Source organism: Trichechus manatus, unplaced genomic scaffold (assembly GCF_000243295.1).
Source record: "Trichechus manatus latirostris isolate Lorelei unplaced genomic scaffold, TriManLat1.0 scaffold00091, whole genome shotgun sequence".
Lineage (NCBI taxonomy): Eukaryota > Metazoa > Chordata > Mammalia > Sirenia > Trichechidae > Trichechus > Trichechus manatus.
Genome location: NW_004444027.1, coordinates 1,918,711 through 1,931,800, shown reverse-complemented (window position 1 = coordinate 1,931,800; position 13,090 = coordinate 1,918,711).

Here is a 13,090-nt window from a genome sequence, read left to right as displayed (position 1 = left end):
GAGTCTTAGCTGTTGAAGGTTACAGCTTCATCCATCTGAGGGAATTGACCCCAGTGGAAGGAAGCTGCCTCACCCAAGGTTAGGCCCTCTTGTGTGCTACACATCCCATGACCCGTTGATGCAGGAGAACAAAGGCTCAGCCTCCTTGCCTTGATATGAGGGCCAACCTAATTTCAGAGTTCCCTGAGGCCCATCACAGTAAACGTCTCTCTCTGCTCAATCTTGCTTCTCTCACTTACTCTCATTTTCTATTGACAAGGGTGTTCCTCAATAAACTTCCTGCATGCCAATCTCCATCTCAGCAATGATTTCCCAGGGAATCCAACCTGCAACACAGGCATATTACTTTCTCTATCATTTTTTCACCCTATTATGTTTCCTTTATCTTGGAAAAGAAAATATGGCTATTACCTTGCATGCTGCCCATGGCACCACTGAGTGATCTTTATTTTTTCTTCCTTATTTCTCTTATTCATAAGGTCATCATATATCCTGGTTTGCAGGGGACAGTCCCACTTCACTCCTGCTAATCTGGTGACCCATCTAGCCAGTATCCCCTTTCATTTTCAATAAGGTTATGATTAAGATGATAAATTATGTGGCCATTCTACAAATTCATCTCTTCTTCATCACATGCATATTCTTTCACTTATTACATTTTACTAGGTGCTGGGAATACAGAACTGAGTAAAATATTCCAGTCATCTGGGCCTATGCTCCAAATTCCTATTGAAATTGCCAAAAGAATATTACAATAAAAAGCATATTATTACTGGAAACTAGAGAAAGGTGCCATTCTCAAACAATAAACTTACAGGAACTTCTTTAGGATATATTACAGGTGAGACTGGATTGAGAGAGGGTCTGCCTAGACAGGTGTTTCCTTTGCAATCATTTCATGCATTTTCTACAGAGGAAAAGCCATCTAGGGACTACTAGAAGTCACCCCACCAGCACTCCCTAACTCAGAGCAGCCGGGACTGGAGATGAGGGTGGGGGAGCTCTTAGTCCTACCTGTGCCTCAGGGCCATGCACTGGGCATGGTGAGATTCTCAGGGTGAGGGGATTGCTCCGGCACTCATCATATTCATCTGTTCAGGGACAGCCTAAACACGGTGTGGGCATTGCAGAGGTTAGTCCTACCAAGGTCAGAACCCATTGCTGTTGAATTAATTCTGTCTCATGGTGACCCCACGTGTTACAGAGTAGAAATGCTCCATAGGGTTTTCTTGGCTACGATCTTTATGGAAGCAGGTCTCCAGGCCTTTCTTCCGTAGTACTGCTGGGTGGCTTCGAACTGCCAATCTTTCAGTTAGTAGTCGAGTGCAAACTGGTTGCACAAAACCAAACCCATTGCCATCAAGTTGATTCTGACTCATGTGACACCATGTGTTAGAACTGCTCAGTAGGGTTTTCTTGGCTGTAATCCTTATGGAAGAAGATCGGCACTAGTGGGTGGGTTTGAACCACCAACCTTTAGGGTAGCAGTTAAGCACAAACCATTTGCACCACCCATGGACCTGGTCTGAGGGCAGAAGAGACCCAAAATAAAAGGTCACTGCCCCAGTTAACACTGGGTTGTCATAACAAATATGAAATAAAACTCTCAGGCATAAAGATGAGGCTGTTTAGTATAGCTGCCTCTACCTGTGGCTGCCTTCCTAATCTCCATAGACCATTGGAGCTTAAATCTAGAAATGTAAAATGTACAGTAACTCAAAAAATTCTAGATGTTTTCCTTCTTTCTTTATTGAGGGCTGGAGGATCTAAAAAAAAAAAATCACACTAGATGCCATCTCAAGTCCCATTACCTGAAAACCTGATAAAAGTAGCTAAAATGTATCATTACCACATTTTATAGACGAAGAAACTGAAGCACAGAGATGTTAAGTAGCTTGCCCTGGATACTCAAATTGACTCTGCTCTGTAGGAAGCGCAAACACTGGATATGCAAAGTCCTTAGACACATAAAGAGAGTTGATAGTTTAATAGGAAGAGAGCAATCTGGTGAAGCAGCGCAGAATTACTACCCTTTTAAATGACTAATTTGTCATCTCAATCAAAATAGATAAAATGTGGGTAGCTAACATTTAATTGTAACATTCTGTAAAACGATTCTAAACAATTCTTGGGAATTATTACCAAAGAGAACTGGGATGGAAGCAGTCATATTGTTGTACAAAAATGATAATATCCACATATCATTTTCCAAAAAATTACTCAAAGAGGTACTTTAGTCAACTGATAATCGTATCTAAATAAAGAACTAAAGAATGAATTAAAAAAAAAAAAAAAAAACCCGTTGCCGTCGAGTCGATTTTGACTCATAGCGACCCTACAGGACAGAGTAGAACTGCCCCATATAGTTTCCAAGGAGCACCTTGTGGATTCGAACTGCTGACCTTTTTGGTTAGAAGCCATAGCTCTTAACCACTATGCACTTTTTTGAAAAAAATGATTACAAGCCCATGTCAAAGTTTTATATCCAACTTGCCATGAAGGAAGAGGCTCCTGAGCTACCCACTTAGAATGTTTTTCTCTTGGAAGAGAAGTTTATAGAAAAAAGAAGAAGGTGGTTGTTATGAATTGAATTGTGTACCCCTAAAATGTATAATGAAGTCCTAAACCCTGGTACCTGTGAACTTGACCTTGTTTAGAAATAAAGTCTTTGAAGATGTTATCAGTTAAGATGAGGTAGTACTGGAGTAGGGTGGATCCTAATCCAGTCTGAGTGGGATCCTTATAAAAGAGGAAAAGAGATAAACAGACAGAGAAAGATGCATTTACAAGCCAAGGAATGCCTGGGGCTACCAGAAGCTGACAGAGACAAGATAGGTTCTTCCCCTAGAGACTTCAGAGGGAGCATGGCCCGGCTGACACGTTAATTTGAACTTCCAGCCTCCAGAACTGTGAAACAATAAATTTCTATAGTTTAAAGCCACCACTTTATGGTACAGTGTTACAGCATCCCAAGGTAACTAATACAGCAGTACAATAAAAGGATGTTAGTCAATATTAGGCTTCTCTCAAGACTGACAACTTCTCAGGTGTCCTTAATCTCTAAAAATCTATCAGACAATCACTCAAGAATGCTTATTATTTCTCAGAAAGTTGTAAATTACATCACATACATAGAGAAAATTCTGTCCCAGGCCAGATTTGGGGAAATTTTCTTTCTTACCTTGTTATAAAAGATTTGGTGATATGATTAAGTTGGCTCACTCTATGGAGAAAACAAAATCTGAACCACTCTCTTAGACCATTTTACAAATTAAACTTAAGATAAATTAAGTACATGAATATGAAAGATAAATCTATAATAAAAACATAGAGGAATATTTTGTGATCTTGAGGGCAGAAAGACTTCTTTAAAAAGACCCAAAAGCACAAAAATGGAACAAATTGACTATATAAAAATTAAGTATTTCTAATCAAGAAAGGGCAACACTGACAGTTATGGACAAATTATATTAAGAGATAATACTTGTAACATCTAAAACCAACTATGGATTAATATCTAAACATACAAGGTACTCCTGAAAATCATCCACATCAACAACAGCACAAAAGAAACAGCACAACAACAGCAACAAAAACAACAACATCAAAGCCTGGAAACTTAGTGGAAAAATGAGTGATGTTATGAATAAGTGGTTAACTGGAGGGGGGACCCAAATGGCTAAAATGTATCTGAAGATATGCTCAACCTCACTAGCAATCAACGAAATGCAAATTAGAATAACAATGAGATATAAGTTTATATCCATAAGATTGGCAAAAATCAGAAAGTCAAGTCATTAGAGTACTATTGATGGGCGTGTAAGCTGGAATAGTGTTGAGAAGTAAAAATGAAACAAAACAAAAAATTCAAATATTCAACAGTGGAAATGAGAAAAATTATTTCAGATACAGAAAATTAAAATTATAGCAGAAAACCAGGTACAGCTGTATGGTAGTACATTTTAAAATACCAATAATACAGATAATTTTCTATGAAAATAAAAATTAACCAAATACACTCAAAAAGAGATGGAAAACCTGAATATAAATCAATAACCATCAAATAAATTAGATAATTTTTTAAAGGCAAGTTCTGTTAATTTCAAGAAAATATAGATCCTATGCTATTTAAAAAGAATAAAGATTATTTTTATACAGCTTGTATAACACTGATACCAAAACCTGATATGTCAGTTAGGGTTTGGGGCAAGAAATAGAAACTTCTCTAAACAATGTAAGCAGAAAAGAATTCAGTAAAGGAAATTTGGAGTTTGCAAAATTGTTGGAAGAGTTGGAGAAGTAGACTGTAAGCAGGGCCTTTAGGAATGACCCACAGAACACCAAAGAAGTTAGCCTGCAGGACAGGATGGCACAGGAGAGTGGGTGGGAATAAATGATGGCTGTCAAGAGATCAAATACATCAAACGCCTGCAAAGATGCAATGAACAAGAGAAAACTGTAGGTCATTCTCCATCTTCACTCCTGGAATAAAAGTTCCGCAATTTGGTGTTGTTTACTATGATGCCCCCAGAAAGGTAGATGTTCAATAAATTTGTACTGAATGAATAAATGATTAAATGATTGACCGTGTTGGGTTTATTATTGGAATGCAATGATAAGCCAACATTAGTTAATGTTTTAATATAATTCATTACAATAATAGAAAGAGGAAAAAAACTCTGTAATCATCCTAATAAATGTAAAAAATGTATTTGATCCACTTTAACATCTATTTGTGATCAAACTTCTTAGTAACAAGAATAGAAAAACCATTGTTGCTGTTGTTAGGTGCTGTCCAGTCGGTTCTGACTCATAGCAACCCTATGTACAACAGAATCTAGCACTGCTGGTCCTGCGCCATCCTCATTAATTATTGTTATGCTTGAGCTCATTGTTGCAGCTGCTGTGTCAATCCATCGTGTTGAGCGTGTTCCTCTTTTTCACTGACCCTCTACCAAGTATGCTGTCCTTTTCCAGGGACTAGTCCTTCCCGACAACATGTCCAAAGTATGTGAGGTAAAGTCTTGCCATCCTTGCTTCTAAGGAGCATTCTGGCTGTACTTCTTCCAAGACAAATTTGTTCATTCTTCTGGCAGTCTATGATATATTCAATATTCTTTGCCAACACCATAATTCAAAGGCATCAGTTCTTCTTTGGTTTTATTCATTGTCCAGCTTTCTCATGCATATGAGGTGATAGGAAACACCATGGCTTGGGTCAGGTGCACTTTAATCCTTAAAGTGACATCTTTGCCTTTTAACACTTCTCTAGGGAGATCTTTTGCAGCACATTTGCCCAATGCAATGCGTTGTTTGATTTCTTGACTGCTGCTTCCATGGGTGTTGATTGTGGATCCAGGTAAAATGAAATCCTTGACAGCTTCAATCTTTTCTCCGTTTATCATGATGTTGCTTATTGGTCCAGTTGTGAGTATTTTTGTGTTCTTTATGTTGAGGTGTAATCCATACCGAAGGCTGTGGTCTTTGATCTTCATCAGTAAGTGCTTCAAGTTCTCTCTGCTTTCAGCAAGCAAGGTTGTGTCATCTGTATATCACAGGTTGTTAATGGAACTTCCTCCGATCCTGATGCCCCATTCTTCTTCATATAGTCCAGCTTCTCAGATTATTTGCTCAGCATACAGATTGAATAAGTGTGGTTAAAGGATACAACCCTGATGCACACCTTTTTGGACTTTAAATCACATAGTATCCCCTTGTTCTGTTGGAACTACTGCCTCTTGGTATAAGTACAGGTACCTCATGAGCACAATTAAGTGTTCTAGAATTGCCATTCTTCGCAATTTATCCATAATTTGTTATGATCCACACAGTTGAATGCCTTTGCAAAGTCCATAAAACACAGGTAAACATCTTTCTGGTATTTTCTGCTTTCAGCCTGATACATCTGACATCAGCAATGATATCAATACCTAATTTTTGGTATCAACAGTTAACATAATATTTAATAATGGCACATTATAAAAATACTGATAATATTCCGGTACAAGACAAGGTTTGTCTCCAATACTTGTACTATTTGCCTTTGTATTAGAGGTCTTAGCCAATGCAATAAAACAAGTAAAATAAACCAAATGTGCTTACTGGAAAGAAAGAGGCTAAAATATCAGTGTGTAGATAATATGATTATCTGGGAAGACTTACTGAATTAATTAAAGACTACAACAACTAAGAAAATGTAAGTAAGATGGAACTGCATAATAAATAAACTTCGCTCTATTTTAACAGTCTGCTGAGAACTATAATAGAGAAAAGTATACTTGCAAACTACCTAGAAATAATTTAAACAAAATTTATGATGGCTCTATATGAAAAATACAATAAAGTTTTATTGCAGGACATAAAAGAAAATGAATAAACTGAGGAGCCTGTTGTTTTTCTAGTTTCTAAATTAATCGTAAATTTCCAATTCCAATAAAAAATCTCAATGTTTGTTTAAGAAATACATATACCATGATATTTCACATTTTGGGAGAAATTAAAGATTATTTGATAAATGATGTTGGTACAACTAACAATTTGGTGAGTGAAGTTTGATTTCCAGCTCATACATAAACCAGAATAGTTCCGAATGGCATATAGTTAACATATAAAGAAATGTATTTTGAATAAAAGAATAAATTAAGTATTTAAGTGTATCTATAGCTAATAGGGAGCCCTGGTGGCTCAGTAGTTAAGCCGTTGGCTGTTAACCAAAAACATGGCAGTTCGAATCCACCAGCTGCTCTTTGGAAACACTTTGGGGCCGTTCTACTCTATCATACAGGGTTGCTATGAGTCGGAATCAACTTGACGGCAGCGGGTTTGGTTTTTTGGTTTTATAGCTAATATAGTTAAATTAGTCCTCTAAAATTTGGTGCTTATTGTTGAAAGTGGAAACAAGACCGTAATGAACAAATCTGTTTCTTTAGGAAAAAAAAATAAATGTAAAAAGAGAAATCATAAGATAATATAGATAAATATCCAAAAATTATCTTGGGATGGGAAAGATTACCTGAATATGACACAAGAGGAAGGTATTATAAAGGAAAAGAGGGATGGATTTAACTACATACATTTTAAAGATTTTTTGTGGTGGGCTTGATTGGTCACCTACCAATTGCCATTTCCAACTCCTATCTCCAAGGTCGCTTGCCATACGGGATAGAAAGCTAGGCAGTTGCTTTCCTAGCTACCCTTTTGACTATGGATGGTCATGTGGCCACATGATGGCTAAGGAGAATACAGCTGTTTCTGGAAAAGCTTTTACTTTGCTATAAAAAGGGACAGAAGCTGCTGATGCCTCATCCCCCTTGCTTCCTGCCTTGAATGAATGCTATAATATCTGCTATGGTATTGGCCATCTTATCACCACAAGACAGTAAATATGAGATTGAAAACTCAATATGCAAAGGATGGTGGGGTGAAGAGTGAAAGAACTAAAATTGTTTATGGTATCAGTGAGGGCTACATCTAACCTGGGGCCATCTAGCTCCAGACTTCTTGTTATCTGAGGTAAGCAATGTCTTTATTGATTAAGCCACTGTTAGTCACATTCTGTTACTTATAAATGAAAACATTCTAAACCAAAATATTTCTATATATGAAACACCAAAAAGTTATCATCAATAAAATTAAAGGTAAACAAAAAATTAGGAAAAATATTTGCAATATATATAAGTTAAATTTCAATATCCTTAATAAATTAAGAACTCACAAGTCTCCAAAGTTGTATAGTGGCCAAAAAATCTATGGAAAAAATCCCTTATTGGAAATTCATGAAATATAAATAAAATGCAAATAAAAATACCAAAGGACATTTCCAATCTATTAGAAAAGTTTTAATAAGAAAATAACTTGAAAGATTGAGAAAGTTGAGGTGGGGGCAGAAGAGCAATCTCATGTATTGCTGGTGGGAGTGTAAATTAATTTAGTTTTTTACAAGGCCAATTTGTCAATATGTATAAAGGCTTAAAAACATGCATACACTTTGATTTTGAAATTTGACCTCTAGAAATTTATCTCAAGAAATAATTAACACAAATAAAAGTTTGTGAAAAGCTACATCTACAAAGATGTTCATCACAGTGTTGTTTATGATGGTGAAAAATTAGAAAAAAACTTAAATGTCCAAAATAGCATGTTGGTTAGGCAGATTATGGTGTATCTTTTCTGTATGATGAAACACCATGCCAATATTAAATGGTACTGTAGAAAAATACTTAACAGTATGGAAAATTATACTACATTAAGTGAGCCCGAAAGTAACCAGTCAGTTTATAGTCTACGCTCCCATTTACAGCATATAAGAAATATGCATAAAAGATAGGGAGGAAACACACCCAAATATTAACAGTGGTTATTTCTGTTGATGCTATTGGGGATGGTTATACATTTCTTCTGTTGTTTGCTTATTCTTTGTACAATGAGTATGTACTGCCTTTGTATAAAAGGTGCAATTTAAAATGAGTTTCTAGGAGTCTTCAGACCTGTAGAATAGAAAAATCTGAACCCTTTTCTCTCTCTCCTCCTCCTACCCCCAACCTGCCTTCTCCCACTTCCAGATTTGAAGCCTCTGGGATCCCTCGCCTCTCAGCTTCCCCATCCCCCAGCTTCGTTCAGTGAGGACTCTGGAAAGCGCTTTTCCTGAAGCTCAGCTCTCTGGAGATGTCGACCCTGCAGAGCTGTGTCTCCTGCGGAGAGGAGCTCCCCGCTCTCTCTGTGAACCGCTAATCAACTGGTGTGTGTAACATAAACCGAAGGACCTTTCCAGAACTCCTCGCGGTTTCCCTCAGTTCTCTGGTTATTCCCATGACCCCAGCACTTAGGCTGCTAGCCTGCAGCGTCAGTACAGCGAACCGCGTTCCGGGTGCGACCTGTAACTGTCCGGAGGGAAAGGCTGCGATGAGCACCCCCACGCGGACTCTTAGGAAGTCGCATCCCCAGCTGGGGAAAGGCCCCCGCTCCGCTGTCTTCCGTGTCCTCTGACATCTGCGGCACCGAACAGGTGCCGAAGCACTTTCCCAGATATAGTTCCAAGTTAAAATAAAAAAAATTTACTAAGCGCCCAGTGCGTACATCAGTCCCCGTGCCAGTCCAAGGAGCCCCAAAGATATGTAAGTCAAGATTCTTGCTTCAAGGAGCCCACAGGCCCGTGGGGAAGAAAACCTTCCCCATAGGAGGCTAACAACGACCCAGTGAGTACAGTAAGCATCATGCTCATTTTACAAATGCAGATGCTGAAGGGAAATAAACATTTATTGAACACATAGTACCTGCCAGATACTTTCATCTAAGCTTTCTTTTTTACTCGTAAGGCAAGTGAAACTCTGGGGAATAAACACCCCCATTTTACCGGTAAGGAAACTAAGGCTCAGAGGTGTAATATTAAGCTCCAGTAAATGCCAGGCTCTAACCTGGCGCTGCAGCCACCAAAGCTGGTAGTTTCTGCATCATGCTACTCCGCTGAACTTGCCCTGGGTCAGACCTGCAGAAAATGCTCGAATCATATGGGTTTCACGGAGTTTAGTCCTGCGTCTCTTAAGTGGTGAGGCCAGCTTTGCCCTAAACGCTGCTTAAAGCGCTTCTTACCTTCCTGCCCCTGGGACTGTCCCGACGTGGGTGACCCCAAGCCCCGTGACCTCCTTCCGGTCTGTCCTCTCTTTCAGGGAAACCAAAGTAAGTGGAAGTTGCGTCGCCCCCTCGAGGGTGGGACGGAGTTGCCCAGCTGTGCGAGCAAGCTCTGCTTTCCCAGCTGGCGCAGAAGTTTCCTCCGGCGCCAAGTCCCGCTTGCCCTGGACCCACCTGCCCCGAAATGCTTGTCCAGCTCCCGGGAAAGAGGTATTCCATGAGCCAGAAAAGGAATTCCTAGGCCCTGGGCGTTATTTGAAGAGATCCCGCAGTTAGAAGTTGGGTTTAGATCGTCAAAAATAACTTGAAAACAGGCATTTTACTCAAGTGCCTTTTCCTGATTTTCTTCTTTGCCACCTGAGATGTGTGCTGTGGGCGGAATGATGGCTGTGTGTGTGTGCGTGTGTGTGTGTGTGTGTGTGTGTGTGTGTGTGTGTGTGTAGGGGGACAGATTCTTGGTGCCAAATAGAATGAAATTCTGCCTGGTGCCATGTTTACACCTGCCTGCCCCCAAACCCGGGAGGAGGGAATTGGGGAGACGAGTGTGTTATGAAGGAGCAAGCTGGATCTGGAAACCAGGGGGCGTGTTTCTGGGGGCCGGAGAAAGAGGCGACCTGAGGAGGAGTGAGTGAGAGCCTTTTGTCACTCCCCACCCGAGGGCGGTTTCCGTGCGTGCCTGCCGGGCAGGGGTGAGCGGCGTGTACGCGTGTGTACGTGTGAAATGTGGCGGCGCCGACCGCGGCGGAGTGTGCGCTCGGCAAAAATGTGAATAATCAACACGTCGCTCACACCGCCGCTGCGAGTCGGGAGGGAGCTGGGGGGTCCACCCGGGCTTTCCCCTGCCGACTTGTCGGGGTACCCGGGGCCATTAGGAGAAAGGGGACATCTCAAAGTGGTTCTTCAGGTATGTTTCCCCTGACCTAAGGTGAGAAACTGAAAAGGGAGAGGGCGGAAAGTCACATTTAACTTTTTTTTTTTTAGGCCTTATACCGTACGCCATTGTGGTGTGTTAGAAGTTGGAAAACCAGCGTGGATTTTTGTTCGCTATTTATCTGCTGAGAAGCCACTTATTCTCCCCGATCCTCGTTTTGCTTGTCTGTAAAATGAGGCAAATAAATCCCACTTGAAGTGTTGCTGTCAAGTTTAAGGGTAAGAAACTGTGTGGCAGTGCCTGACACCCCAGAAGTGCTCGATAAATGTTCTGCTTCCATTCATTCATACCTTCCTCTTATCCTTACCTTCGTGGGGACCTGCTCCATCCGGCCTCTTATAATGCGGGCCAATTTGCCCTTAAGTCGCAGCGCTTTAAGTCCTGTGGTGACAGAGATGCCCCCGCCTTCCGCGCTCGGTCTCCTAGAGGGGAAGGGGCTGCAATCCGCCGATTCCCCTTAACATGGCCCGGGCCCAGGGCTTAGGGCTCAAAGAGCGATGCGCACCTCCACCCACCTGAGAAATCGGATACCCGGATTCTCGTGGAGGTAGCACCACGCACTTGCCTCTCTACAGACCAGTTGCCCCCCAACACACACTCCTCCCTGGCAACCACTCGCGCGCTGCCCGCCTGCCCAGCACCGACCGCCGCGCTCGAACGCTGCTGCAGCTTCCTCCAGTATTTGTTCTTTTGACCTTTCTGAGGTTCAGGCTTCCTCGCTCGCTCCACTCCCAAAATAAGGGAATGGGAAGGATGGGTATTTCAGAAGGGCAACGCTGAAGGGGAGGGGAGGAATGAGGCGAGAAAGTAGAGGAAGAAGAGAAAGAGAGAGAGAGACTTTCTTCAGATGTTAAGTATTAGGGTAGAGTGGACTCTGATTCCTTCAGTCCATTTTAAGTCATTGCAATGACACAAGTGGCCTGGATGTAACACTATGTGTCTATAAAACGTTCTTCCACGCCTCAGTATTTCTGCCGCTGTTCCCGCTCAAATCTCCTTCATTATTTTAAAAACAAAATAAGCGAATCCACTTCTTACGGAATTGCCCTAAAAGCGAGCTATTCGGTATCAGTGTTGAGTCCCCATGAGATATTTCTCGTGCACTTATGAATAGAGTAATTCTCCCCCCTCCCTCTCTAGAGAATTCTCATTTTCTGGAGCATAGAAGTCCAGTTTCTGCAAGAAAGATACCAAAGTTGAAATTTGGACTGGGAGTTAATAAAGTTGGATATTAAAAAAATATCATTTCATGAAAAATTGTGAGCTAGATATTCGATAAGACTCTGAGATAGCGAACAAAACCATTTGTTTCTACCCGGACAAATAAGGAGCAAAGGTTTCGGCAAAAAAGAAAAAAATCGGAAAGTTCACACCCAAAGAGAGGTTACGGGGACTACCACTTAATTTACAGAATCTAGACTGGTTGTCCCTGCGGATCGAATTCTCCGGGTACTACGTCGGCTCTGTGCTTCCAGCTTCGTTGACCCAGACGCCACGGGTGCGAGTGTCGTGGTGGGGGTGAGGATGGTGGTGTTAAGGCCAGGTGAGGGTCCTCACACCTGTAAATTCACCTCATGGCCCCACTGAACGAGGAACTGGCCGGGAGAGCAATATCTAAGGACAATTTCCGAACCTCTAAATGGGAGGAGAGACGCGGCGCCCGGGATAACGGGACCACACGAGACTGGAGAAATGGGCCTTTTAACCAATTAGGGGAAAATGGAATATATCTCACTGAGGTGCAGATGTGAAACTTGGAGAAAAAAAAAAAAGAGGTTCATTTGGGAAAAGAGTGAACAAAGGAGGGGACAGAGCAAAAGACGGAATGCTGCCACCACCACCTCAGTTCTGTGTAAATGGATTGTGAAGAATTTTAATAATTCTGTCTTGGCGTTTTCTCGACCCTGGCAAGGGGCGGAACGAAGCTCGCAGGTAGGAGCCCGGGAGCTGCGCGCGGGCTCCGCTCCCCTGCCGCGCCGGGCTTCCCGGGGCCGCAGCTGCGCCTGCCCGGCCCTCGCGCGGCTCGGGGCGGGTGTGTGTTGCCTGTTCGAAAAGGTTTGTTCGGGGGTAGCCGGAGGCAATGGAGATGGGAGCCATCCTCCAGGCACAGCCGGCGCGGCTCACTCCGTCACTAACTAACGCCTCCTCGGTGCGGGTGGCCTACTTTGAGCCCGCCCCCTCCCTAAAACCTACACAAAAATAATTAAACCCAACTCCGGTGGCACTAAAGCTCCTCGCTCTCTGCAGGCTGAAGCTCCGCCTCACCGAGCACGAAGCCGCCACCTCCTCCCCCCACGCCCGCACTCGCTCGGGAACTTTGTCCCGGCGGAGTGGGAACTTGGGCGCCCTCCGCTAGCCGCCCGGGGCCCCCAGCAGCGCGGCGGCCCTTGTCCCCAAGCGCCCTGCGTGGCCGGGGGGAGCGGTGTGCCTCCTTCCCAGTCCAAGTTCCGGGGCCGCGGCTCCCCAAAACAGCCCTGGTTCCACGGCCCTGAACTTGTCTCTGAGGGACTGGAAGGTGGGGGGTGGGGGTGG